Source organism: Rhipicephalus sanguineus, chromosome 3, assembly GCF_013339695.2.
Source record: "Rhipicephalus sanguineus isolate Rsan-2018 chromosome 3, BIME_Rsan_1.4, whole genome shotgun sequence".
Classification (NCBI taxonomy): Eukaryota; Metazoa; Arthropoda; class Arachnida; order Ixodida; family Ixodidae; genus Rhipicephalus; species Rhipicephalus sanguineus.
The window spans coordinates 2,866,630-2,892,440 of record NC_051178.1 but is presented as its reverse complement, the minus strand read 5'-3'; the positions used below and the strand labels follow the sequence as shown (position 1 = coordinate 2,892,440).

Sequence of the window (25,811 nt, the reverse complement as noted above, 5' to 3'; positions counted from 1 at the left end):
ACAATACTGTGGGCACTAGTTATGTGCTTCTTTCTCATCTGTGCATTATCATAATCATCATCATCTGTTTGTCTTTCTGTTCTCATCGTCACCGCGTGTCATTGTCCTCATCATCGGGTGTGTGCGCGCTCGGCCCATTCTCTTCCGAGGCCTTAAGTCAATAAACGTCGCGTCAACCAAGACGTCATACGTGGTGGAGGTGCGGGGCACTAATGTGGGTGAGCACTTAGGGTATCTCATACATTTTCCAATGAAAGAACTTGTAATTAAACGATAGGGAGTCTTTGAACTGCTGCTGAACCTAGATGGGAAAAAATCTGGTGGGCCTGACCAGATCTGTCCTGAATTCCTGAAACGCTATGCTGAATGGATGTCGTATTACCTAACGATAATATTTGACAAATCATTGCATGCGCATTCCTTACCCATGGACTGGCGCAGGGCAGTTGTTATACCGGTATACAAAGGTGGTGATCGCAAACTTCTAAACAATTACCGCCCCATTTCACTCACGTGTAGTAGTTGCAAACTCTTAGAACACATCATCGCAAAACACATTTTAGAATTTCTAGAACAGAATACCTTACTTTGCTCATTCCAGCATGGCTTCCGTGTTGGACTATCCACTGTTACACAATTAATTGAAGTCGTTCACGATTTTGCTGCAGCCTTAGATGAGAAACAACAGACTGATGTCATTTGTATAGATTTTTCAAAGGCTTTTGATAAAGTGCCTCATGGTAAGGTAATCTTTAAACTTCAAGAAATTGGTATCGATAACAAATTAGTGACTTGGATAAAAGAATACTTAAATGATCGAACACAGACGGTACATTTAAATGGCGGTTCGTCGAGTCCACTCCAAGTGTTTTCAAGTGTCCCCCAGCGTTCGGTATTGGGCCCCTTGTTATATATACATATATATATATATATATATATATATATATATATATATATATATATATATATATATCAATGATATCTTTAGAGTAGTCGAACAGCCGGTAAGAGTGAAACTTTTTGCAGACGATTGCCTAATCTATTCTACCGTAACGAGCGCGCACGATCCAGTCAGAATTAGTGGTTGTTTGGAAAATTTCAGCCAATGGTGTAATTTATGGGGTATGAAAATAAACAACACTAAGTCAACATACACACATAAGCCTAAAAAACAAACGTTATGCCTTTTCACTATAGTATCGATGGTAATTTATTAGTACATGCTAACCAATTTAAATATTTAGGTGTCACTCTTACGCAAAATCTGGCATGGCATACACACATCGAGAATGTGTGCTCGAAAGCGAATCAAGGACTCGGCTTCTTAAGGCAAAAATTGCATCAAGCTACGCGAGATATAAAACTGATGGCTTACAAAACTTTCATTAGACCAGTACTAGAATATGCCTCGGTCGTGTGGAGCCCTCATCAGGACAGCCTGAGAAAAAAATTAGAAAAGGTTCAACGCCGTGCCGTGCGCTTCATATGCACAAAGTACCACCGGTTGGATTCCTTCACGCAGATGTTAGAGTCATGTGAACTGGAACCACTAGAACCACGAAGGCAAAAGAACCGGCTGAAAGTTTTTTTTTGGGATACTTCATGGACTGCTGAAAATTAACAAAGATGAGTACTTGAAGCTGCCAGGGAAACGAAGCAGTCGTGTTAATCACAATTATGTTTTATTACCATATTTCGCTCGCAGTAATGTGTTTCGTCATTGTTTTTTCCCAGCTGTGATTGAACTTTGGAATGGGTTACCAAGCTGTGTAGTAAATGCAAGTGACGTTTGCCAATTTGAAAAATTGTTAGCCATGTATTTAAATGATTGCGCTGCCACTTGGCATACCTGTTTGTCTGGTTTTTGCATTTATTTCTACCCTCCCTGTAACGACCCTCGACAGAGGGTTGACAGTATTATTAAAGTAAAGTAAAGCAAGTAGTAGTAAAGTACCAAAAGTCCCAGATTTTCGAAATATATTATAGAAACGACGGTAATAAACTCTTACTGATTACGGCTTAAATTGGTCTTAACCTTAGTATGACACGAGGGCGAAGAAGTATTGTTGTGCGCTTCGTTACATCACACTGCCAGATTTAAGAGGAAACATTTCCGATCATTCTTCCTGTAAAGGAAGCCTCCTCCATCTTGCTAAATAATGTATGAAAGGAGAGAGAGATAATAAAATGAGAGAAACGCAGGGAGGCCAAGCAGTATTATAGCATCCGGTTTCCTACCCTGCACTAAGGGGAGGGAGAAAGGAAAAGAAAGATGAAAAGGGAAAGCCGAAAAAAACAGACACATGTATGTACTAAGTGCACGTACATTTATTGGATGGCAAAATTTTGGAATGCATAGGGATATTTTCTCGCAATATTGGCCGGCGCACTTGTTGGCGCCTGTTGGCACAGCTACTTGTTGGCGGTCCGGTTGTGTACACACAAGAAATGCGCGCGTTTAGAGCTTGAGATGGAAGGGCAGGCTAATATTTAGTAACAAACAAGACAGCGGAGAAAAGACTTGAATAAGAGCTCGCTGCACCACTACAGAGAGAAGCGTTGGAATGCCAACATAAGTGCTCTTGGGAATGGTGTCGTGGTTGTAGCACAGCAGCAGCGGCGTCACATCCCTCGGTGTCACACGCTGGGATGGCTGTTTCTGGGAAGACTCACCCGCTGACGGCGGACATAAGGCACGCGATCGAGAGCTCGCTGCGCTACTACATAAAAGCCCAACAGAAGAGTTAGAATTCCAACAAAAGAGCACTTGGGAATGGCTCTGTGGTGCTAGCACGGAACCATCGGTGTTACATACCTCGGCGTCACACGCTCGGATAGCTATTGCAGGAGAAAACTTGCCCGCTGATAGCGGAGAAAAGGCATTTGAATAAGAGCGCGCTCCCTCACTAGAGAAACAGAAAGAGTGAGAGTGCGTATGCAAACAAAAGAGCAGTTACGAATGGCCCCGTGGTGGTAGCAGGAAGCCAGCGGTGTTACATTCCGTCGTGTCACCAGCTGGGATGGCTGTTTCTGGGGCATATTTGCCCGCTGACAGCGGAGGAAAGGCACGTGATGAAGAGCTCGCCGCCTCACTACAGAAAGAAAAACCAAATGCAGCTCCACTACCGTGAAACCTGAGGAAGTGCGTAGCATGGTCATGCAGTGATTCCTGTTTGTAGAGTTTTCACAGATACGTTCACAAAACCCTTCATGATGATGTTGTTTGAGGTGAGCTTCCAGGGTTTCCCTGGCGCGAGCAGAATCTTGTAAGTGAGGTTCGCTAATTCGGTATGCGACATGCGCACCACTTTTTGCTGCGTTTTATCGACTTACTTCTTGTTACGGCAGTTGAGATACGTGTAGTCTGCAGCGAGTTTCTTCAGGTTGTTTTCCCTGCAATGATTTAGCGACGAATGCTCCAGAGAAGCGGGAGAAGTGTGAGTACGAGGAGCATTAGTGCTTTTGACGAGATGGTGGTGCCATCCGCTGCGCGGCACAAGAGTCAGGCGCATATTTCCGAGGCGTTTTTGGCAATATTAGCAGAGACCTTGTCTGGGCAAGTTGGTGCGACATTTGCAAAATATACCAGCACGAAGGACGGGACGAAAAACACAGGAACCACAAGACGAGTGCTGATAAGTTAATTATGGCGATTACTTCGTGGTGATTCCCGTCACTTACAATATTTTAGGCATCGTTCGTTCATGTTAACGTGGTTTCGAGCATTGCTGGCCTATAAGTGCCTGTATCGACCGCATCATTTTGAGCATGATCACGCCCCTAAAGTGCTACGCACGTAAATACGAACAAAAAAATGCGAACAAAAACACTTCGGAATGAATCCGTGGTAGTCGCACGGAAGAAGCGGTGTGACACTCCCCCCCCCCCCCTGTGTCACACGCATGTATTGCTGTTTGTGGGAACAATTGCCTGCTGACAGCGGAGGAATGGCTTTTGAATAAGAGGTCGCTACCTCACATCACAAAGCGAGAGAGAAACGTTCGACTGCGAACAAAAAACATTTGGAAATAGCTCCGTGGTGGTAGCACGGAAATAGCGGTGTTACATCCCTCAGTGTCACAAGCTGGGAAGGGTGTTTCTGGGAACGTTTGCCCACTGACGGTGAAGGAAAGACTCTTGAAGAAGAGCTCGCTGCCTGACTACAGAAAGACACGAAGAAAAGTTCGAATGCGAACAAAACAACTCTTGGAAATGGCAGCGGCACCACGGCACCAGCGGCTTTGCATCCATCGGTGCCACAGGCTGGGATGGCTGTTTCTGGGAACATTTCCCGCTCATAGCGCATAAAAGGCACTTTGAATAAGAGCTCCCTGCCTCACTACAGAAGGAGAGAGGGAAAGTTAGAATGCGAACAAAAGAGCACTAAGAAGTGCCTCCGTGGTGCTAGCACGGCACCAGCGATATTACAACCCACGGTGACACACGCTGGGATGGTTGTTTGTGGGAACGTTACCCGCTGACAGCTCAGAAAAGGCACTTGAATAAGAGCTCGCTGCCTTGCTACAGAAAGACAGAGAGAAAGTTTGAATGCGAACAAAAGAACGCTTGGGAATGGCTCAACGGTGCTAGCACGGCACCAGCGGTATTACATCCCTCGGTGCCACACGCTGGGATGGCTGTTTCTGGGAACATTTCCCGCTGACAGCGCAGAAAAGGCACTTGAATAAGAGCTGGGTGCCTTGCTACAGAAAGACAGAGAGAAAGTTCGAATGCGAACAAAAGAACGCTTGGGAATGGCTCAACGGTGCTAGCACGGCACCAGCGGTATTACATCCCTCGGTGCCACACGCTGGGATGGCTGTTTCTGGGAACATTTCCCGCTGACAGCGCAGAAAAGGAACTTGAATAAGAGCTGGGTGCCTTGCTACAGAAAGACAGAGAGAAAGTTCGAATGCGAACAAAAGAACGCTTGGGAATGGCTCAACGGTGCTAGCACGGCACCAGCGGTATTACATCCCTCGGTGCCACACGCTGGGATGGCTCTTTCTGGGAACATTTCCCGCTTACAGCGCAGAAAAGGCATTTGAATAAGAGCTGGCTGCCTCACTACAGAAAGACAGAGAGAAGGCTCGAATGCGAACAAAAGAACACTGGGAATGGCTCCACCGTGCTAGCATGGCACCAGCGATATTACATCCCACGGTGACACACGCTGGGATGGTTGTTTGTGGGAACATTTCCCGCTGACAGCACAGAAAAGGCACTTGAATAAGAGCTCGCTGCCTCACTACAGAAAGACAGAGAGAAAGTTCGAATGCGAAAAAAAGAACACTTGGGAATGGTTCCACGGTGCTAGCACGGCACCAGCGGTATTACATCCCTCGGTACCACACGCTGCGATCGCTGTTTCTGGGAACATTTCCCGCAGACAGCGCAGAAAAGGCACTTGAATAAGAGGTCGCTGCCTCACTACAGAAAGACAGAGAGAAAGCTCGAATGCGAACAAAAGAACACTGGGAATGGCTCCGCCATGCTAGCACGGCACCAGCGGTATTACATCTCTCGGGGCCATATGCTGGGATGGCTGTTTCTGGGAACATTTCCCGCTGACAGCGCAGAAAAGGAACTTGAATAAGAGCTGGGTGCCTTGCTACAGAAAGACAGAGAGAAAGTTCGAATGCGAACAAAAGAACGCTTGGGAATGGCTCAATGGTGCTAGCACGGCACCAGCGGTATTACATCCCTCGGTGCCACACGCTGGGATGGCTGTTTCTGGGAACATTTCCCGCTGACAGCGCAGAAAAGGCACTTGAATAAGAGCTGGCTGCCTCACTACAGAAAGACAGAGAGAAGGCTCGAATGCGAACAAAAGAACACTAGGAATGGCTCCACCGTGCTAGCATGCCACCAGCGATATTACATCCCACGGTGACACACGCTGGGATGGTTGTTTGTGGGAACATTTCCCGCTGACAGCACAGAAAAGGCACTTGAATAAGAGCTCGCTGCCTCACTACAGAAAGACAGAGAGAAAGTTCGAATGCGAACAAAAGAACACTTGGGAATGGTTCCAGGGTGCTAGCACGGCACCAGCGGTATTACATCCCTCGGTACCACACGCTGCGATCGCTGTTTCTGGGAACATTTCCCAGACAGCGCAGAAAAGGCACTTGAATAAGAGGTCGCTGCCTCACTACAGAAAGACAGAGAGAAAGCTCGAATGCGAACAAAAGAACACTGGGAATGGCTCTACCATGCTAGCACGGCACCAGCGGTATTACATCTCTCGGGGCCATATGCTGGGATGGCTGTTTCTGGGAACACTTCCCGCTGTGAACGGAGGAAGGGCACTTGAATAGGAGCTCGCTGCCTCACTAGAGAAAGACAGAAAGTTCGAATGCGAAGAAAATAGCATGTAACGCAATAGCGCGAGCAACATCAATCCGACCAGGAAAAAAATCACAGCATATCCACTTGGTGAATGATGATGAGTGGGGCGAAGCGAACTCGCGCTGCAGCACGGCGATTGGATTGGCGCGAGCGTGGTCCTTCTTGTTTGAGAACCACAAGCTGTTGCACACACCGCAACTATGGCCGAAACTGTCATCAAGGAAGTCCCGCTGGAAGCGCGCGTGGGCGCATTCGGTCAGAGCCCGCCTGATGCGTTTTGCAGCCACTTCACGTGCTCGCACAGCCTCGGGCTCTGCCTGCCGGTACGCGCGCTTTCTCGCCGCTTCACGGTCCTTCACATTTTGAAGATCCGATTCGCGCCGCAGCCGTGCAGCTTGTCGAGCAGCTTCGGCCTCGCGGGCTCGAACTGCGGGGTCTTCTCGCCGCAGCCTTGCAGCTTGCCGAGCAGCTTCGGTTTCGTGGGCTCGAACGGCGGAATCTGCTTCGCGGCGTCGACGTGCAGCTTCGACCTCGCGGGCTCTAACCTCAGGATCCTGTCTGCGAGCGCGCGCTGCCGCCGCGTTCCGTGCCTTCCGTTCTGCAGCCTTGCCTTCCATCTGGTGACTCCGAGCTAAAGAGAAAGCATGCCAAGAGCGAGCCTCATGGCGCGTTACTTCTGAAATGTTGATTCGGGTGTCGCTGCAAACACGAGTCGTAGTAAAGAAGAAAGAACGCCACACAGGCGAACACGCAAAACGAGAGTGTCACTCGTCAACGTCGTCTTCTTCTTCTACTGCTTACCAGAATGCGCGCAGTAAAGAAGAAAGAATGCCACACAGGCGAACACGCACGAGAGTGTCACTCATCAACGTCGTCTTCTTCTTCTACTGCATACCAGAACGCGCGGTTCTCACGAGATAGAGGTGGCTACTACAACGCTATAAACGCAGGATAGACAGATCCACGGCATAAGGAGCTTCGCCCCTAAAACGACGACAACGAAGCTACCAGCACGAGACGTTCGCGCGTTCGTGTTCGCGTCTGTGTAAATGGTTCCAGACGAAATAGATATTTTCCGGTTCCACAGCATTGACATCTGTCTGCCTGTTCCACATAGTGGTGACCACATGGTCCCTAGAAAGACTGGTAATTGGCGCCCATGCGGTGATTGCCGTGCTCTTAAAGGGGTCGTGAAGCACACCTTGGGTTTGTTGAAAAAACGCCTGGCCTGCGCTGAAACCGCAGCACAGTCACAGCGAAAGCTGGAAGAGCGGCGTTTTAAGCCCATTGTAAGATCTCTTGGGGCTACTAATAAGTACACTAGGAAGGTACCCACTACGCCATAAATCACAATATTCGTGAAGTTGGGAAGCACCTACTAATCCATTATTCGTCATTCTGCGGAGAAGCGAGGCACACGTCTGTAAGGCATTATTTGCACTTTGTTGACGCGCCCACTGATGACGATGAAGAATTATGGCTCAGCCCTTTGTAATGGGTTGGAAGCTTTAAACGGCCCACCTATTATGTTTTTTGCATTGGGTGACGCCCGGTCGCCATTTCCCTCTCCCGCCATGCTGTATAACATACGTTGACGTGACAGAAAGGGGGGGGGGCGAAGAACTTTACTGAGACCCCGAGGAAATGGAGCATGCGCTTATGGGCTTCCTTGGCAACCAATACAAGTGCACTTGCGAGAAACCCACTACGCTATAAATCATTGTAATTTTTGAGAAGTAGGGAAGCAGGCACTATGCCATTTTTCGTCATTCTACGGAGAGCATTGGTACCTGCTAAACGCATGTAAGGCATTATGCGCACTTTGTTGATGCTGTGCCTGATGACGATGAAGAATTATGGCAGAGCCCTTTGTAATGGGTTGGAAGCATTCAACAACCTACTCGTTGCGAAATTCGCATTGTGTGACGCCTGGTTGCAGTATTCGTGTTGTGCGACGCTTGGTGCTTATTTTACTCTTCTACCACGCTATATTGCATATGCTAATGTGGTGCCTTCCCGACAAGAACTGTGTATAGGACCTTTTTGCAAAGCAGTTTCAAGCACCGGCATGGCTCAGAGGTTGAATACTGGGCTCCCACGCAGAGGGCCCAGGTTCGAACCTCGTTCCATCCTGGAATTTTTTTCTTATTTCGTTTTTTTTTTCCTCATTTCGAGCGATACTGGTTACGGGCACCGGCGGCGGCGGCGGCGGCGGACAACTACGGCGCCAAAAACAGCCGGTGAAATGATCGCATAACAGCTTTCGCTGTAAAAGTACGCTAGGCGCTTCCATCTCTGCTTCCTCGGCCACGAAGTTTCATCTTAGAGAACTCGGCCCTTTGCCCAATGCATATCGGACCGGCAAGATTACCCTCAACCCACCACCGCTAAAGATCTTCGCCGTCTCCTCGGCATGCTGAACATTTACACGCGTTTCCTGCCACACGCAGCCGACTACCAGGCTCCCCTCCATGATGCTTTGGCTGGCCTACGAGGAAACCAACCCCTCACGTGGACACCGACGTTAGCGAAACTTTCGAAGAAAGCAAAGCCGCCAACTGCATCGCCACGCTTCTCACTCATCCCGTGCCAGACGCTCCCTTGGGGCTCTACACAGACGCATCTAGCTTCGCCATCGCCGCCGCCCTCATGCAACGCGTGGACAACACCTGGCGTCCCTTGGCGTTCTTCTCCAAGAAACTCTCAGCTCGGAAAACGACCCCTTCAGCCACCAGTTCCACTGACGAAACCACGACCACCGCCCCGACAAGTTTGCCAGCCTACTACAGAGAACTTCTGGCGATATGCGAATCATTGCAAGCCTACTACAGCTTTTTTGCCTGGTCATCCTCGCAACCTTTTTGTGAATAAACACAATTCAATTCAACACTTTCGACATATTCTCGAAGCACAGAACTGCACCATCTATACCGACCACAAGCCGGTTCTGTATCGTATTTTGGGCGCCGAGCGCTACACGTGTGCCACGAAAGCGTTTCGTATCTGTTCAACGTTCTACTCGAAGAGCTTATCTGTTAATGGCATAATGACACGCCCCTTCTAAATTCTATATATGTACTCGCGTGCAATAAAGCCGGTTCGGTTTTCCCCCATTGCCCAGCCCAGCATGTTTGGTTTACTGGACACAACGATACGTGGTGTCAGAAGTGGTTGATCTTCGACGGCCAGTGCTGCGAGGAATACGCAATGGATTCGTTGAGGCTACCTGGTCCGTTAAACACGACGGGAGAAGCAAGCAAGAATTGGCAGGCATTTAAGCAGAGATTCGAGCTTTTTCTGGCGGCATCGGAACCAAATGACAAGAAGCGATCACTGTTGTCGAAGACAGCGCTCCTTCTCAGTGTCGCAGGGGAAGACGCCATCGAGATATTTAACACACTGAACTCCACAGAAGGCGAAGACAACGCCGACTACGCGACGGTCATCAAGAAATTCGACGAATATTTCACGTTGCAGACCAACGAAGTACATGAACGCTACGTATTTTGGAAGAGAGTGCAAAGCCAAGGTGAGCCATTCGAACACTTTTTGCGGGATCTGAAGAAACAGGCACGAGCATGCAATTTCGGCAAGCTTCTGGATTCTATGGTCCGAGACCAGATTGTGTACGGAACCAACGACGACAGGGTCAGAGAAAAACTGCCCAGGGACTGCAAATTGACACTGCAGAAGGCTGAGCACGTCTGCAAGGCAGCCGAAACAGCAGCGCTTCGCCAAGAAACCTGGGAACAAGGTCAAAAGCAAGTGGACGCCGTTCGTAACGCAGGCCCGAACCCCAAAACGGCGCAAGTGAAGATGTACAAGTGCTCCAAATGCGGCCGCACACATCAGCCTGGAAACTATTCTGCGTTCGGACGAACATGCAGAAAATGCCAAAAGAGGAACCATTTTGCAATTTGCTGCAGATCCTCTGCGCTGGTTAGCGAAATTCAAGATCACGAAGATGACTTCAGCGTTTTAGAGGTATCGGCAAGAGGAGTAATAAGCCGACGGGATTGTACGGTTCGAATGACCGTAAACAACGTTTCGGTCGAACGTAAAGTAGATACAGGGTCTCAGGCCAACTTGCTGCCCCTTGGTATATACAATAAGATGCACCCAAGCCCTGAAATGAAGCAGAGTAGCGTGGTGCTACATTCGTACGGTGGCGACACGATCAAGCATCTTGGAGTCGTCTGTACGGAAGTGACGCTCGGTGACCGAGCTATTCCCCGCGATTTTTTTGTAGTACGCAAAGGTCGCCAATCATTCCTGGTCCTACAAGCAACCGAACGCCTTGTATTGCTCTCACGCGTTCACAGCGTATCAAAGGACGGCTGTGAAGAAATTGTGAAAGACTTTCGTCATCTTTTCACTGGAACTGGCTGCGTGAAAAAAGTATATCACATGGTGCTTCAAGACAACACTGTGCCAGTCATTCAACCAGTGCGCCGTGTACCGTTGGCCCTGAGGGAAACGCTACGGGACGAACTCGACGGGATGGAGCACGCCGGAATCATCACGAAGGTCAACGAGCCTACCGACTGGGTGAGTCCTCTTGTGATCGTTCGGAAAAAGAACGGAAAGATTCGTCTCTGTATAGACCCTAGGAAAATAAATGAGTGCATAAAGAGGGAGCACTAGATGATGGCGCGACGAGAGAATATAGAAGCCGAGCTAGCTGGTGCAACTGTGTTCTCCCGCTTAGACAAAACTCTGGATTTCACCAAATCCCCTTCGATGACTCTACATCGCGGATTTGCACGTTCTCTACCCCATTTGGTCGTTACCGCTTTTTACGATTACCCTTCGGCATATCATCCGCCTCAGAAGTGTTCCAAAAAACGCTGAATGAAATTTTCGAAAACCTTCCCGGCGTAAAAAATATACGTGGACGATATTCTGGTATGGGGCTCGTCGGTAGAAGAACACAATGAACGTCTCAAATCTGTGTTGTTTGCTGCACAACTCGCCGGATTGACCTTCAATCCTGAGAAGTGCAGTATCGGCGTCTCGGAAATTGAGTTTCTTGGAGACGTAATCGATAAAGCAGGCATCAGGCCAAGCCCGACGCTGATTAATTGCATGCGGCACATGCCGACACCAGAAGACAAGCTCGCGGTGCAAAGGATGTTAGCTGTCGTCAATTCTTTCAGCAAGTTTCTCCCTTCACTAGCTCAAAGAACTGCTCTTTTGAGAAGCTTGATCAGACAAGATACCGTCTTCGAATGGACCGACAACCACGCGAAAGAGTGGAAAGAACTCTGCGACTACCTTAGCACACAGCCCGTGTTGGCGGTATTCGATCCGGCTAAAGCAACAAAAGTGTCGTGTGATGCATCCCGAGACGGAATCGGTGCCGCTTTGTTGCAGTGTCACAACGACACATGGAAGCCCGTGGCGTACGCGTCACAAGCGCTTACCGAAACACAACAGCGTTATTCTCAAATAGAAAAAGAGGCTATGGCAGTGGTGTTTGGCTGTTAAAGGTTTAATCACTTCGTCTACGGTCGCCAGTTTATTGCTGAAACAGACCACCACCCTTTGATCGCAATCTCCCAGAAGGCGATTGGTGACATGCCTCCGAGGTTGCAAAGATTCTTTTTGAGATTGCTGCGTTATGACGTTCAACTGAAATTTGTTCCAGGTAAGCAGCTCCTCCTGGCTGACATGTTGTCACGTGCCACAACGAAGACAACGTCGAGTGCCTCAACGTCTGGCCTACGACCAGAACTTCGTGCAAGTGCCTTGAACTAGCGTGCCTCGCAAGTTTTATTGATGTTCTTTTCCCTTTCCTTGTTTTGTTTTCAAACAGAGGAGGATGTATCGTATTTTGGGCGCCGAGCGCTACACGTGTGCCACGAAAGCGTTTCGTATCTGTTCAACGTTCTACTCGAAGAGTTTATCTGTTAATGGCATAATTACACGCCCCTTCTAAATCCTATATATGTACTCATGTGCAATAAATCCGGTTCTGTTTTCCCCCATTGCCCAGCGCAGCATGTTTGGTTTACTGGACACAACGATACAACCTAAGCCTTCTCTCAACGTCGCGACAAGCTCCCGCCTGTACAGCAGAACCAACTCTCGTTCATTGCACGGTTCGCCACCGATATCCAGCATGTCAGTCGGAAAGACAACGTGGTCGCTGACGCGCTTTCACGCGTAGCAGCCATCAGCTCTGTGCAGATAACAGCGGACGTCCTCGCCGAGGCTGAGACTATGGACGCCGAACTGAAGGAACTTCTCAAGGGCAGGTCCTCACTACAGCTGCAATAAGTCCCCATTCGAGGGTCGACAACCACAATTTGTTGCGACATGTCGACAGGACGAAGCAGGCCCTATGTGCCCCTGTCTCATCGCCGTGGTCTTTTCAACCAGCTTCACAACCTCAAGCATCCCGGCATACGCGCCTCTACACGCCTCGTGGCTGACCGCTATGTCTGGCCCTCCATGCAGCAGGATTGTCGCACCTGGGCGCGCTCCTGTATTCAATGCCAACGCGCTAAAGTCACCAGGCACGTCACGTCACCACTCGAAACATTCCCTCAGCCCTCCAGTCGGTTTGAGCACGTCCACCTCGACATCATAGGACCCTTTCCCCCGACTGGACCCTATCGCTACTGCCTCACCGCCATCGATTGGTACACTCTATGGCCCCTCGAGGGAATCACCGTGGAAGACATCGCCTCGGCTTTCTTCACCGGCTGGATTGCTCGTTTCGGCGCCCCCCGCCTCGTAACCACTGACCAAGGGCGACAGTTCGAGTCGCACCTTTTCAGGCTCCTCGGGCTGAGCATCAGTTTCGAACACTTGAGGACCACCAGTTACCACCAATGGGCCAACGGAATGATCGTGCGTTTCCACTGACAGTTCAAAGCAGCCATATGTGCCACCCGGACTCAACCTGGGTCGACGCCATCCCAGCCGTCATCCTCGGTCTTCGTACCACCTTCAAGCCGGACATCCATGCTACACCAGCACAGCTCGTTTACGGGGAACCACTCCGTCTCCCAGGTGAATTTCTCGCTGCACTGCCATCCAGCACTACGACGTCAGATCCCACCGACTTCGTCACCCGGCTCCGACGCACCATCGCCGCCTTACGCCCGTCACCTGCAGCCCACCACTGCAAGCCTGCACCTTTCGTGTTCAAGGACCTAGCATCGTGCACGCACTCCTTCCTCCGCGACGACACCATCCGCAGGCCTTTTCAGCCACCCTACAGCGGACCCTACCTGGTCATCTATCGTGACAACAAAAACTTCACCCTGCGCCTGAGCGGGAACGACGTCCGCGTCTCGACTGACCGGCTCAAGCCCGCATACATTGCTTCGAACGAACCGGACAGTGCCACTCCATCCACAGGCATCTATCCACAGCCGCCGACGTCGCAGCCCGCTCCGGTCACGACACGCTCCGGACGTCTGGTAAGTCTCCCAAATTTCTACAGACCCTGAGGGCTCTGCAATCCGCGGGGTGGGGAAGGGGTTGATGTGGCGACACAGTGCGCACAAACCGGCGAAGCCTCCGCCTTGTCACTCTCTAGCCAGCGTGACAGGGCTGCATGCTACACCACGCCTCAGATAAGACAGCGCCACCGCAGCGTCACCGGAGGCTTACATCACCGACGGTGGCTATGAAACCAAGCTGGCAAGCTCGGAAGTGATCATTCCTTCGCTACACGACTGAGCGCAGCGTCGGTATGCTCGCCTCGCTGCTGCTTCTGCACTAATGAACTGTCGTTACGATTTATGTTGGGATGCGTCCTTCTATCGACACGGCATCCCACACTTCTATCATGCATAGTTAGTACATCTGTGTTTACAATATATCCATGCCAGCTAGTGCCATCTGCAACTTAAAGTTCCTCATATTTAATTTCTCACTTCATGGCTTATGGATAGTAATTACCACATTGAACATTAAGCCCAGCATTATGGCTGCAAGGTCAACTGGAAATTAGGCAATGACGTGCCCAAAATAAAAATTTCCTATGAATAGCGGCTGACGGCTTGGCACATTGGATCCTTGGACTTGATATGCCATGAGGTTGAATAAATTTGACCACGCACTTTTAAAGGCGGTAAAGCAGTCGGGGCTTAAATTCATAGTTAAAGAAAGCGGGAAAACAATACCACAACGCACAGAAATGAAGGGGCCAGGACGACGCGGTACCAGCAACTAAAGCTTACCACGTGCTTGGCTTTTTTAAACTTGTTTTTACTCTTTCTGCCACTGCGCGATTCTTTAATTTTGTAGTTTTCTCATACTGTGGTGTATATCTTTCTGTGGTTTGCATTAAACTTCACTTGCTAGTAGCGCATCGTCCTGTGCATTTCATGCTCATTTCTCTGTACTGTGGGTTTTTTTCCCGCAACTTCCGTTAACTATGAATACACATCAACTCGCCCAACTGTCCATTTTAGGAAAAACATAGCTGAATAAAGCAGGTTCCACTAAATGTCATTTTGAACACTGCGAAATTTAAAATGCACATGCTACTGGAAAGGTTGCGCGCGGTATCATGCATAACACTCTAGATGAATTCCAGTATTTGCCCAAGTGCTGTAAGATAAAAGAAATGTCAGATATAGTGTAAAGTGAGGCACAGTGAAGTGTTCCCACAATACAGTGTCGCACACACAAGCAGTGGGCGGGCAACTCTTGCTGCTTCGCCAGAAATGTCTTCCTGAAAATGATATAAAAAGAAGTATATTGAGCTTTCTGTGTCCACAGAAATAAATTTCTTACGAAGGACTCACACTGCACTATACTTATTGCAGACCATTTACCAAAACATGAAACAAATGCAAAATTGTGAGGCTACTAATAGTTCCATGTGAACTTTTTCTTAAAGTACACAGGGCGAAAAATACACGAAGATAAAGAAAAGCGAAACAACACCACGTGTTACTCTTGTCCTGTGTACCACCATTCGTGTAGATTTCGATGTCACTCAAGTTAGCCTTATAGTGTGAGGGGGTGTGAATGTTGTGATGTCCACTTTGTATTTAAACACGTTGTACAATATAAACTTGATATTGCACAGCTACTCTGTTTAGGACTGATTATTGGGCGACTTGGTATTAATTCACGGCAAACATTAACAACGTACATTAACAGCGTACTTGTAATGAGGACAAAAGAAGACCTGGACACAATACCAGCGTTTTCACCTTGTCAGAAATTGTGTCAACAGTGAGAATACTGTGTACAGATCATAAACACTATGGCAACCAAATTCGAAACAAAATAACGAGAGGGAAGAAAAAAGGTGATTCAACAAGGTGGTTCAACCGGCTCAACTGACTTATATCAATGCGATTAAAGTAGCCTTACAGAACTAATACATCTCCCAAAGGCTATAAATATGCATATGTTACCCTGGCAAGTTCCAGTGCTGAACTAATGAACTGACAATACCATAATATACATGTTCTTTACAACACACTGTCACTTATTCTACAAAGACAGGGCGTGCAAACACGGACACAAGAAGGAAGTCAGGACACCACAAACGCCGACTAACAACTGAAGAGACGCACAACGGCGGAAAAGAAACAAGGCGCGAAAACTTATGTGCGCATGCCCATGCAATAGGCGAACCTATCCATCCGGGATGCGTGGGGATCTACGTGGAAGATAACTGCTAAGGCATTTGATTTCATCTTTATGGAAGTAAATTGACGGTTGGCTCACACATGCGCTACCACTATTCTCGATATGCCATGCTTCAATCATCAGGCGCGTTTCTTCATTTCTATGCCGGCACAACACTGCGCATTCATCGAATTTATGCGTACACTTACAATCTCGGCAATGTAAAGATAGATTAGAAGGTGAGCCTCCGGTTAGCGATCTCTTATGTTCTAATAATATCTGGTTAATGCATCGGCCCGTCTGTCCTACGGAGAAGCGGCCGCAGCTGAAAGGGACCTTATAAATCACACTTGTACGGCAATCACAGAATTTGTTGGTGTGGTTTACGAAACGAATATCGGTCTGCTTCTTGTCTTTTACTCGGTCATTCATCCTCTGCATAGCGGCACAAATCTTACCTAGCTTATTGGCAGCCGTGAAAACAACATTAACGCTGTATCTACTTCCTACTTTCTTTAGCCGGTGAGACACGCAATGAATGTACGGTATACATACGACACGTTTCTTCCTATCACTTTTTTGCAACCATGCTCGGACTTAACACAATGGACTTCTTTAAACGTTCAACGACAGTGGCCACTGCATCACGAGGATACCCTACATCTAAAAGACGCTTAACCTGTGCCTTAATGCTACCACTCATTTTTTGCTCACACGACTTTGTGAGGGCTGTCTTAAGGCAAGACATGGCGATGCCGTTTTTTACAACGTTCGAGTGCTTCAAGGAAAAATTTAACAGTGGTTTCGAACATCTAGGAGAATACTGCCAGCACACGTGCTTCTTCTGAAACGTTAATGAAATGTCTAGAAATTGTATTCCATTATTCTGAGGCACCTCGTTCAAATGCCTTAACAGTTATCTTGCACGTAGACCCCAACGCGTGCAGGATTGATAGGTTCGCCTATTGTGTGGGCATGCGCAGATAAGTTTTCGTGCCTTCTTCCTTTTACGCCGTTGTGCGTCTGTTCAGTGGTTAGCCGGCGTTTGTGACGTTTTGCCTTCTTTATTGTGTCCGTGTTTGCAAGCCCTGTCTTTTTAGAATGAATACTTCACAACTAGCTCAGCTCTGTTATAATAAACTCTGTTAATTAGCGGATGTCTGTCACATCATATGGCCATAATTATGTTTCATCATATGATCATAATTATGCGATGATTATGCCATAATTATGGCCATACGTATGCCACATGTCAACACGCACAAATTGACATCGAGACGGGGGATCAAAACAAGCAAGTCAAGCATGAAAACAGCATAAACAGAAAAAAATTTGGCCGGAGTGGACATTTCATCACATGACAGCGCGGTAATGGCGGCTTTTTTTGGTTTCGTGTATAGTCCTTGAAAACACTCTGCTTCATTTATGCTTTATCTTAAGGAAGGAAATTATGTTGTACAAACGTGTTTTTTCAAGGCGCACCCGCGCATCGATTGGCTGGCCGCGCGAAGCAGGTGCTACATTCACAGGAATTTCTATACGCGCACTACATATCGTCGCTATGTCAGCCTAATGTCTTTTCTTTCTTTTTTGTCGATTTTTCATTGCACTTTTCACGCGACGCTGTTGCAAAACGACACCTACAACTGCCCGAGCGACGATAAGGGCGCTCGAACAGAGGAAACATAATTATTACTTACCATTGTGTTCCCGAGGTTACCGCGAACGCAGCGTGCCCATCATCTACTTGGTAATATACACAGCGGAAGGCTCACTTGACTCGCCGGGACATTGTCACAACATATCCCACCCGCAGTAAGACCCGCAGTAAGGCATATTGCTTCATAGCAGGGAACAGCGCAGATACACGAGACAAGAGACACTGACAGGACTTGGCGCTGTCCTTCCTGCTGTGTTCCCTGCGATGAAGCCATGCCAACAAGATCAAGTTTACACCCTTTTAATGCATATTGCACTGTCGTGAAACCACGCATTTCACATCCAGCGGCGAGAGCAGGCACAAAACGCGCACACACAGCCGACACAGCTGGGCAGTTCAGAAGCAGCATTCACAAGGCCAAGGTAATCCCATGACAGCATTGTTTTGGCATCACGCACGGTGCTGGGGCCAGCCTAAAACGACTCCCTTCCCGCGTTTCCTTCTTTTTTGCTTTTTTTCCTTCGCGCGCGCATACGTCGAGACGCTTTCTCAAATCTCGCTTGTATTACGAGGCGTCTGATTGTCTGATTTCCTCGCTCTCGCCGTCGAGCAGGCAGGCTGCAGTCGTCCGAAGGTCGAAAGGCATTTCATCTCGTTTCCTCCCGTTCAGAGCTGCCGCTTATAAAGAATCGCGTTTTATTTCTTTTTTTCTTTTGCGTCGCGTTTTCGCTGCACGGGATTTTATTGAGGCAGGCCACCTTGTCCAGTTCGTTATCTAAAAGCGTATACTGACTGTACATGCCGTGCCAATCGGCTACATCGAGGGCTTGCCGGCTTTTCCTTTTAGTTTAATTTTGATTTGATAGACAAACGACTTAAGCGAAGTCACGAAGCGAAGTAACCACAAGAGCAGTGCGAAGTATCAGTATCAATGCGACATAAGCGAAGTAACGACAGTATCAGTGGAAATAGATCGCGTCAGCGCTTGCAACCCAGACGCGATATACCGGTGGACCACGCCGCGCAGCGAGAAGCAGCCGACCGGAACTATTAGTTGCCAGCACCAGCCGTCAACACCGCCAAGTTACGGTGAAAGGAAACCACACAACATTGAAGCAAGGTGACGTAATGCACTGGGTGGGGCACCTCGAACGGCGCTCCCTCTCTCCTCCGCAATGAAGCTAGTTGAGAGGGAGTGTAGAGGGTAAAAATAGCGATCGCTATATCTCCGGTCCTACTTGGCTATACATTCCTGGGATGGGTCCGACTCATTCCAGGGTGTTTTTCACACCAAGCCCGAGGAGTGGTTCATCACCCTTTAACAAGGCCACTGTTCTGGATCGGTACCCGATTCACCATATGGAGGATTCCACTTCGGCACTGCACGGCTGCACCATTTTTAGCAAGATCGACCTGGTGAAAGCCTATCACCAAAACCCAGTGGATCCCGCAGACATCGCGAAGGCCGCTTATGACATCTGTTCCAATATCTACGCGTGTCATTTGGTCTTCGCAACGCGGCACAAACCTTCCAACGTTACATCGACCAGGTGTTACGTGGCTTGGCCTGCTGCTTCGCCTATCTCGACGATATACTCGTCTTCCATACCTCTACTGAAGCTCACAATCACTATCTACGCTAAGTGCTTGAGCAAGTTCGGCTGAGCAAGACTGAGCAAGTTCGGCCTCGTTGTTAATGGCCCTAAGAGTGAGTTCGGGGTCACGCAGCTGGACCTCCTCGGCCATTGCGTCAACGCACATGGCATTCGTCCACTACCGACTCGAGTAACTGCCATTCGTGAGTTTCTTCGGCCATCCACCACCAGGCAGCTGCGTGAATTTCTTGGACTCGCCAACTTTTATCGTTGTTTCATTCCTCGCGGCGCCGATATACAGCAGCCTCTCAACGACCTTCTCACGGGCGTCAAGACACAGACTACCCCGGTACCCCGGAACGATGCTGCTCAGCATGCATTTATAGACATCAAAGAAGCCATTGCCGGCGCTACACTCCTCGCCCACCCTAAATGCGACGCCCCAACATACGTTATGGTAGACGCATCTGACACTGCCGTCGCCGCCGTCTTGCAACAGTCCGCTGCTGGCGCTTGGCAGCCCATCGCCTTCTTTTCCAAGAGGCACAGCCCTCCCGAGCGCCGCTACAGCACCTTCGGCCGAGAGCTACTTGCCATCTAGTTGGCTGTGAAGCATTTATGATATTTCCTCGAGGGACGCGTCTTTCACATCCTTACGGATCATAATCCACTGACGTCTGCTTTAGCGTGCACCAGCACTTCTTACGCACCCCGCGAAGTCAGACAGCTTGCCTTCGTCTCAGAATACGCGAGCGACATTCGCCACGTCAGTGGAAAAGCCAACGCCGTTGCCAAAACGCATTCTCGCGCCGCTATCCGTGCAACACAATACGGCCGAACGAGCATCGACTTCACCTCCATGGCTGCCGCCAAGAAGAATGACAAGGAGCTCTAGCTGCTACAAAACCGCGACACATCTCTCGTCTTGGCTGACGTCTTGGTGCCTGACTGTGACGTGACCCTCGTTTGTGATACGTCGACAGGACGTCCTCGTCCCTACGCACCTCGCCCGTTCCGTCGAGCAGTCTTTGATGCGTTACAATACTTGGCTCACCTTGGCATTCGCGCGACGCAGCGACTTATCACTTCAGGTCATGTGTGGGCGAGCATTAACGTAGACGTCCGTCGTTGGTCACGTGCTTGCCTCAGGTGCCAACAGTGTGAAGTGCATCGTCACACTGTCACTCCTCTTGGCACGTTCTCCTCCCCGGACGCTCACTTCAGCCACCTACACGATGACATTGTTGGTCCACTTCTTGCTGTGCGGGAACCATCGCTACCAGTTAACTTGCACTGACAGATTCACAAGAAGGCCTGATGCGATGCCTGTTCAAAATATATCTGCGGAGTCAACAGCCCGAGCGCTCGTCACTCCATGGATTAGCCGCTATTGTGTCCCTTCCACCATTACTATTGACCGTGGTGGCCAGTTCGACTCAACATTGTTCTCCAATCTATCTCCGCTCCTCGGTGTCAACCACATCAACACCACCTCGTACCATACCATGGCCAATAGAATCATGGAAAGTTTTCATCAACTGAAGGCGTCACTCATGGCTCCCGCGTTTTGTTCATCACGAATCCAACGCCTTCCTTTTGTTATGCTTAGCATCCGCACGTCTCTTCGTAGCGACTCCTCCATAAGCGCCGCCCATCTGACATTTGGCATCACTGTTCGACTTCCTGGTGAATTCTTCAGTGACCCGCCCATGGTATCTTCAAACGTTTCCGACTATGCATACCATCTACGCAGCGCTATGCCTACCGTGGTTCCGCCTCCACGACGAACAGCTCGTAGTGTGTATGTCAATCCCGAATTCTAACACTGCACGCACGGTTTTGTGCGACACGATGCCGTGCGACCTCCATTGGAGCCCCCGTATGATGGCCCGTTTAAGGTCACCCACCGCACATCTAAACACTTCCGTTTGCTCATCAACGGCCGGGAAGATACTGTGTCCGCCGACCGTCTCAAGCCTGCTTACTTGGACACCGACACTTCGACAACATCGCATCTTACTATCACTTCGGACTGCCGTACTCGCCGCGTGCATCTTGCGCCTCAACGATCTGCCCCTGGCCACCTGCAACAAACCCGCGACTTCCTCGCTAGAAGAGGGGCCCTGTAGCGCACTAGGGCGGGCTACAAGAATCCGACCAGGGAAAGACGATGATGCCAGAGCTACCAGCACAAGACGGTCGCGCATGTTCTTGTTCACGTCTGTGTAAATGGTTTCAGACGAAATATATATTTTGTGATCTCACAGCACCGACATCTGTCTGACTCTTTCCACAAATACTAAGAAATGCGTCCGTGCTACTAGCACGGCACCAGCAGTACTACATCCCTCGGTTCCACACGCTGGGATGGCTGTTTCAGGGGCAAACTTACCCGCTGACAGCGGAGAGCAGACACTTGAGTAAGGGCGCGTTGCCTCACAACTAAAAGAGAGAGAGAGAGAGAAGCGTGGGAATGCGAACAGAATAGCACTTGGGAACGGCTCCTTGATGGGACCCACTGCTTTCATTTTTACTATTGCTCTGTTTAGCAGGGCCGCCGAAGACTTTTATTTCTCGGGAGATTCCCAAAGTGGTATGCGACATGTGCGCTACTTTTTGATGCGCTTTATCGAATTCCTGCTTGTTACGGCAGCTGACATACGTGGCGTCTGCAGCGAGTTCCGTCTGGTTATATCCTCTCTAGATGGAGCGCCGGAGAAGGACATGGTGAGAGGAGGAATCGTGCGGTTTTCGAGGAGGTCCACCCTTACTTGCGCGGCGCAGGAGTCAAGAGGCTGTTGCTGCGAGAGTTTTTCTAGCGTTAACTACACTTGCCTAGCCAGAGCCGATTTCGCGTGGGTCATCATGAGCTGTGCTGCGCATGCGCGAGGATGAGTGCGGAGCCGGCATCTCACGCGCTCTCCGCCACTGGCGCGCGCGGCTCGCCGCTGCGGGTGGCGGAAAGCGAGAGGATTGGCGTCGGCCGGGCAGACAGACTGGCGCCGGCGCGCGCGACTCGCCGCTGCTGCTCTGCGCATTCGAGAGGGGTGACGTCGTAGCCATGACGCGCGCAGCTATTCGCCTTCGCTGTGCAGTCACCGTCTGACAATGCGCTGGTGCCGCTTGATAGCGCCTCTGACTGGCGTTTGCAGGTGGGTAACGCCATGGTGGAGGAGAGCGCAAATGCTGCTCAACGGCGCAGAAGAGCCGAGAAGCTTATGTCAACGGATCCCGAAGTAGTTGCCTGGCAATTAGCATGTTCAGCACACGGAGAATGAACAGAGGAAGGCTAAACGTGCTGCGGAGACACTGGAGGAAAGGGAGGAACGTCTAGCAAAGCGGCGTCGCCAGAATGCTGAGCGACGTACCCGACCACCTCTGCAGCAGCAACAACAAGACGCCGTCGATGACGTCAAGCCCCGCCGATCGACTGCCTATACTGTGAAACTTCGCGAAAGCGCCAGTGCGACTCGGGCCCTCGAGACGGTCTTCGTATAGAATCCGTTTGGATATGTGTGCGACGTGTCTGAAAGGCTATCGCACATGAAGTGCGCCTGAGTGGGGTGAACCCGCGGCGCGTGTTTGTACAACGTGCAAGAACCTTCTCGTTAAGCAGAAAATACCGCTCTGTAGCGTTACCAATGGGTATCGTTGCCGCCAGGTCTACCGGTTCTGAACGATGTGGCCGAATGTGTGGTGTCATTGGAGCAGCAGTAAGCATGACAATCACACTAATCCTAGACAATCTGGAAAGCTCAGAGTAATCAGCTGAACCTTTGCTAACGCTACGTATATCCTGGCATAGCCGAGCTAAGCCACTGCAAATTTTTAACAGCGAAACCGTTTAGCAAAATCGCTCCTTTCGAGTCGATCACAGAATACTATCATCATTTTAATGGGTATGTGCCACAGAAATCGTGTAAATCCCACTACTCACCACTGGTCGACTAAAAATGACGAAGGCAACAAAAGCGAATGCCACTACTCACCAGTGGTCCACTAAAAATGAAGAAGGGAACAGAAGTGACGGCGTGCTCAGTTATAAAAGTAGTGCACAGCTCGTACCTGACTATACGCAGCCACGTGTTGTCGACAGCTAAATCACACTCCTGAGGAAGAAGCCACGATCAGAGAAACGAGGCTTGCCGCTTCGCGAGAACAAAATCGACGGTACCGAAAAGATCCGGAAAACGTGGCCAGGGAATTGGAACAGAAGAGACTGCGTCGGCAAGATCCAGAACACGGGGATCGTATACGCGAGAGGCACGCTGCTTACATGCGTGCTCTAGGGCAAGATCCGGCCTACGGAGAATCCGAGCGAGCGCGTGCGTCTACCGGTGGCGCCGAACAAGGTTTCAGCGTGAGTTCCTTTCGTTGGAATTTAGTCATTCTTGCTAAGTCTACGATCGTCTTTGGTTCAACACAAACTTATCGACTGTTGGGACTGTGCGGTCAGCTCAGAGGTGTGGCCATGGCTTGCGTGTGCAGTAGGAGCTCTTCGCCGACCATACGACCGAGCAGCTGGATGAAGTGCAGCTCTGCAGAACATGCCGCGAGACCGTCTTTCGGGGGAGGGTGCCACAGTTCTGCCTAGATAAAGCCAAGTTCAACGTCGTTACAGCCAAGTTCTCCGAAGATAAAGCCAAGTTCAACCTCGTTACAGCAATAAATAAGAATGACACCGATCAGGTTCACTGCGTATGAACTCTGCGCGGCTTAGTGGAAACTTACGATCAACTTTTTTAGGGATCTTAATTTATTTACGGAGATTACTTGTTGGTAATGTTTGTTAATTTTAATATTTTAGACGTAAAAAATCTGGTTTTCAAAAATCCGGTTTTGAGACCTCAAAAATCCGGATAAAAATCCGGTTTTCAGCATTGCTAGCCTTGTTTTAGGCCTGTAATGACCACTTGATTTGGAGCGTGATCACGCCACCTGACCTGTTTGGATGGGGACAAGACAAGCCCCTCAAGTGGTGTGTACTAAATACACGGAGAGACCTATCCTGCATCAAGTTTAGGCCGCTTAGCTTTAGGTGTATGGATGAGTTATTCATCATTAAGAGATTCGATTTATTATTGCCTTTGACAAACAGTGGCATGATAACACGGAACCAAAATATACATGCACGCTACTGGGCACTCAGCGCGGACTTTGCAGCCGACCCTAAACGGACAAGCGTGGTGGATCATGGTTCCCCATTGCGGAGAGTGCTCTGTGCTGCGTCTACTGCTGAAGAAATGGATTATAAGCGTTGCTTATGTGCACTTCGGCACCACAAGTTCAGAGAAAAGCGGGTGGCACACCACCTAACAGGCCTTTCCAGCCACGAAACAGGCGACCGCGTTCAAGATTGAGCGCTTGCGGCGCCGCCGCTTCGTTCGCCACGAGCGGCGTCTGGGGCTCTTATGGGGTGCTGCCTCCGTGTTCCGCACTGTCCATGTATTACACGGCTGCGTAGGCACTCTTACTCCATCCTTCACCGTCTGATCTCGCGTGCGGCATTACAGTTGTTGCTGCCGCGGCAGAGCGCTGCAACTCGCGCACTTGCAACGACCCTCGCGTTCCAGCGCGGCCATTATAGTAATGCGTGTTTTGGAGGAGTGGTCAGGTGGAATAGGCCACGGCCGCACTGGAACTCTACCGTAGCGGTAGAGCAGGGCCGTAAATGAGCATGTCGTAGCGCGCCATTTACGTGCCTTAACCTCAAGAACAAAGAATAAACGAAGAAATCTGTGGTAAAAACTTTGCTGAACCTTCGGAGCAAAATGTTATGTCTGACGAAATGGGACACAGCTCCACTGTCTGATGGTTTTACCGGCGTGGACCTGGCTGGAGTTTTTTTTTCGTTTTTTATATTATAATAAGCTGCCTTTTTGTTGTGGTACGTTTTCACAATATATGATGTGTTGTATGTTGCCAGTAAATCATTGCGTAAAATTCGTGTATTTCGCTTACATTCAACTGTATGATTGGACCTATTTTTTACGTGTTTTCGTGGTTTTTCATTGCATGTGCTTAAACATTTACGTATTCGTGAACGCTACTGTCATGTCAAAGACAAAGGGCCTTCGTAAAGTGGCGGCGACAGCATGTTGCCGACGTGTCCCTTCAACACAGTTTTTCTCCTAAATGAAAAAAAGGTTGCAGTGGCCTACCTCGGCTATGCCAGGATAACGTAGCGTTAACAAACGTTCAGCTGATTGTTCTTAGCTTTCCGGATTGTCTAGGATTAGCTTGATTATCATGCTTACTGCTGCTCCAATGACACACACATGGTATACATATTATGCGGCACATGTATATTTACTTTGCCAGGCAACTACTTCGGGATCCGATGAGTTAAGCTTCTCCGCTCTTCTGCGCCGTTGAGCAGCATTTGCGCTCTGCTTCTCTGTGGCTATAACACACTGGCAAACGCCAGTCAGGGGCGCTATCAAGCGGCTCCAGCGCAGTGTCAGACGGCGACTGCGCAGCGAAGGCGAATAGCTGCGCCCGCGCCTGCGCCAGTACGTCTATCTCGGCTACGACGTCACTCTGGAAAGCGCAGACCGGCGGCAGCCAGTAGCGCGCGGCAGTGGCGGAGTGCGCGGGAGCTG

General features: G+C 49.6%; 1 protein-coding gene across 2 annotated transcripts in view; it reads left to right on the top strand.

The window, feature by feature from the left end:
- LOC119386408 (ATP-binding cassette subfamily C member 4) overlaps window positions 1-25,811 on the top strand; it is a 1,176,877-nt gene that overhangs the window by 250,244 nt on the left and 900,822 nt on the right. The window lies entirely within an intron of this gene.